Source organism: Bos indicus, chromosome 18 (assembly GCF_029378745.1).
Source record: "Bos indicus isolate NIAB-ARS_2022 breed Sahiwal x Tharparkar chromosome 18, NIAB-ARS_B.indTharparkar_mat_pri_1.0, whole genome shotgun sequence".
Lineage (NCBI taxonomy): Eukaryota > Metazoa > Chordata > Mammalia > Artiodactyla > Bovidae > Bos > Bos indicus.
The window spans coordinates 26,643,941-26,648,275 of NC_091777.1; positions in this window are offsets into that span (position 1 = coordinate 26,643,941).

Sequence of the window (4,335 nt, forward strand, 5' to 3'; positions counted from 1 at the left end):
AACAAGGGACCATTTCAATCTGGGCCTTTGCACAAAGCTCTCTTGAGTCAGCCCGGGATGGGTTTGGGGGTGGGGGTTGTGCAAGGTTCATTGATTAAAGCAAAGGCTGAAGAGGAGGTGCTGGGAAAGAGCCTTAAAATAGGGATCTGGGGACCCCTTGGGCCTCTGGAGGGGGCGAGTTTGGGCTAATAAAAGGATTTTGTCATCCATTGAGCTTCATTAGTGACTTAAAAAAATTTTTTTTGACCATGTGACATGTGGAATCTTAGTTCCCTGACCAGGGATTGAACCCATGTCCCCTGCATTGAAAGCACAGAGTCTTAATCACCGGACCACCAGGGAGATCCCTAGTGACCTTTTATTTAAAAGATCTTGTAAGTATAGTTATTTTCTTATTTGGCTTCAGGGCCACCTGTGAGGTAGAAGGAACTGGTATAAATATGTCCATTTCTTAGATGAGGAAACCGAGGCCTGGCGAGATCAGACCATTTATCTGAGATGCAGGTTAGTAGCTGAGGGCAGTGTCCTCTCAGCCTGGTGTATCACCTCTCCTTGCCTCCTGGTACAGGATGTTACCTCTGAGGTCATGCAGAGTGGGTGGCAGAGGACTGAGATCATTTGTGGGCAAAAGGGAAACAAACAGAGCCACATGGAAGAAGAAGAAGGCGCCTGTGGGTGCCCTAGATGTTCCCAACACACAGAGTAGAGGACTCCCGACATCAGCAGTCCCTCCCTGCAGCCATCAGTTCTGCCAGCAACCTTTGGGGGAAGCGGGCAATGTCTCTTCACTTCAAGGGAGGCTCAGCGAGACTGAGTAACTTGTTCAGGTCACACGGCTAGTGGAAGATAGAAGAGGGAGCTGGGTGGTTGGCTTTGGACTCCAGATCCAGTCCCCCCTCCTCATCCCGTCATTCAGTGGAACTCAGAGGATAGAGGCTGAAACCAAGACTGAGAGAAATCCTGACTTACAGACAGACACCCCCAAGTTACTCTGAGGCTTTGAGGTTTATGAAGCATTATGACACTCACATCTTTATCACACTATCTGTCCCTTCTTTTGTGGTTGATTAGGACAGACTTCACGTGTGCATCAGCAGGACAGAGGTGACACATTCAACTGGGTCACTGAGGACAGTGTAATCAAAGTCCTCTTTATTAAGGTGAAGCCAGGATGTAGGGAAACCAGCAAGAACTGCTGCTGGACCTGAAGCGGCAGGGAGCTGTCATCTCCTGTAGTCTGAGGGGCGAGGAGGGGGAGTGATGACTAGACCCAGGAGGAACAGTGCTATATGAAGAAGGGACAGGGAACCTTCAGTGGAGACACACAGACAGCCCACACTGACCTGGAAGACAAGGAGCTGGAAAATACACATCCCAACTCTACCCACTCTGCACCCTCCAGTCTCCTGCCTGTGCCTTCGATTTGCTGAGCCCAACCCCAACCCAGAAGGCAGGAGAGCCTGATTCTATAGGCTACATGGGTCAGTCCCCCAGGGCACAGAGGGGGATGGAAACGGTGGGGAGTGGCTATGGTGGGGGTGGGGGGAGGGGGGAGCAGGGTGGGGAGCAAATAGAAGAGATCTAGCACAGCACGTGGAGAAGAAAATGGAGAAGGAAATGGCAACCCACTCCAGTGTTCTTGCCTGGAGAATCCCAGCGACGGGGCAGCCTGGTGGGCTGCCGTTCACTGGGTCACACAGAGTCGGACACGACTGAAGTGACTTAGCAGCAGCAGCACAGCATGTGATGCAAGCAGATCAATAGTCATCAGCCCCAGGGCCTTTGCTGGAGTTACTCGGTAAAAGTTCACTCTCTCTGTTTGCTGGAGTTGCTCAGCTTGTAGGATTTAAACCTGGTGCTACTGATGATCTTGCTGCCACATAAGAAGAGTGAAGATTCAGAACAAAGCCAACATAAAGGAAAAGTAAGGCCAGAAGAGATTGGAATCTTGATGGCATAATTGTGTCCCTGGATCCAGCCATGCCTGAAGGTGGGAAGCACCCTTAGGGCCAATGGATTTTGTTTTGTGTAAGCAGCTTGGAGTTGGGATTCTTTCATTTGTACCAGAAAGGGTTCTGACTGATACACAGCTGCCTGCAGGCACTCAGGGATGAAGGCAGCTCAGAGTGGAGATCTTCCTGGGCCATGAGGGATAGTTTGTGAGCACCACTCCTTGGGGGCAGGGAATAAAAGATTGAGAAGTTGTCTCTAAGGGCAGCAGCCTCTGTGTGAAGTCATGACAACCACCAACATCTTGTGTAATCATACTCTCACTTGCCAGCTGCAGTTCTCTGTGCTTGACATACATCAAATGGTCCACCCTCTCCCAAATCCTCTGGGGGTGGTACATGCCCATTTTACAGATGAGAAAACTGAGGCATAGAGATATTAAGTCACTTGCAGAGACAGGATTTGAAACCAGGATATCTGACTTTTCCTTTTTTTTAGCCACACCGTGTGGCTTGTGGGATTTTAGTTTCCTGACCAGGGATGGAACCCATGCCAACTGCAGTGGAAGAGTGGAGTCCTAACCACTGGACCAGCCTGGCTCTACTTAACCACCTTCCCCACCTCACTGTCCTAAAACTTCCCCAAATAAAACAGAGTAAAACCCCAATGTATCAAGATGTAAGACAGATATTAGCAAAGTTGTTTTGAGGGTGGGGGTCAAGATCGGGGTTCAGAGAAGACAGAGCTGCGCTGAGACTCACCATCACTGTGGAATTCTCTTTTCCTCTTCATTTAAGCACCATAGTAGAGGGCTGTTAGGGAGTACGCTGGGGAGGCAGAGAAGTAATTTAGACCCATATTCAGGAAAAACCTCAAATGTAGACTTTTGGTGTAACGGTCTGATGTGGATACAATTATATTTGCATCATATTCTTTTTTAAAAAACTATTGATTTGTTAAATGTAAACAATTAAACACCCACTGCAATATGTACAACACCCTCCCTCTTTCTGGACATATTTTCTCCTCCTCCTTTTCCTTGTTCTTCTTCTTCCCTTTAAAGATTGAAGGATGAATTGTCTTTTAAAAGAAACTAGGACTATTTGGAGAAATGGCTGTTTCTAGATTTGGGTAAGGGAAATGTAGATGAACATGTAGTTTGCCAGAAACTAAGCAACCACACAGAAAATGGTGCAGATATGTCAAAAGGATGAAGGAATCAGTTTGAAGGGGCTCCCACTGGCCAAATTTGGGATAATTTGAGCATTAAATAAAGCTGTGAACTTCCAGATGTTCAAGCTGGTTTTAGAAAAGGCGGAGGAACAAGAGATCAAATTGCCAACATCCGCTGGATCATCGAAAAAGCAAGAGAGTTCCAGAAAAACATCTACTTCTGCTTTATTGACTATGTCAAAGCCTTTGACTGTGTGGATCACAATAAACTGTGGAAAATTCTGAAAGAGATGGGAGTACCAGACCACCTGACCTGCCCCTTGAGAAACCTGTATGCAGGTCAGGAAGCAACAATTAGAACTGGACATGGAACAACAGACTGGTTCCAAATAGGAAAAGGAGTACGTCAAGGCTGTATATTGTCACCCTGCTTATTTAACTTATATGCAGAATACATCATGAGAAACGCTGGGCTGGAAGAAGCACAAGCTGGAATCAAGATTGCTGGGAGAAATATCAATAACCTCAGATATGCAGATGACACCACCCTTATGGCAGAAAGTGAAGAGGAACTAAAGAGCCTCTTGATGAAAGTGAAAGTGGAGAGTGAAAAAGTTGGCTTAAAGCTCAACATTCAGAAAATGAAGATCATGGCATTCGGTCCCATCACTTCATGGGAAATAGATGGGGAAACAGTGGAAACAGTGTCAGACTTTATTTTTTTGGGCTCCAAAATCACTGCAGATGGTGACTGCAGCCATGAAATTAAAAGACGTTTACTCCTTGGAAGGAAAGTTATGACCAATCTAGATAGCATATTCAAAAGCAGAGACAATACTTTGCCAACAAAGGTTCGTCTAGTCAAGGCTATGGTTTTTCCTGTGGTCATGTATGGATGTGAGAGTTGGACTGTGAAGAAAGCTGAGCGCAGAAGAATTGGTGCTTTTGAACTGTGGTGTTGGAGAAGACTCTTGAGAGTCCCTTGGACTGCAAGGAGATCCAACCAGTCCATTCTGAAGGAGATCAGTCCTGGGTATTCATTGGAAGGACTGATGCTAAAGCTGAAACTCCAGTACTTTGGCCACCTCATGCAAAGAGTTGACTCATTGGAAAAGACTCTGATGCTGGGAGGGATTGGGGGCAGGAGGAAGAGGGAACCACAGAGGATGAGATGGCTAGATGGCATCACCGACTCGATGGACATGAGTGTGA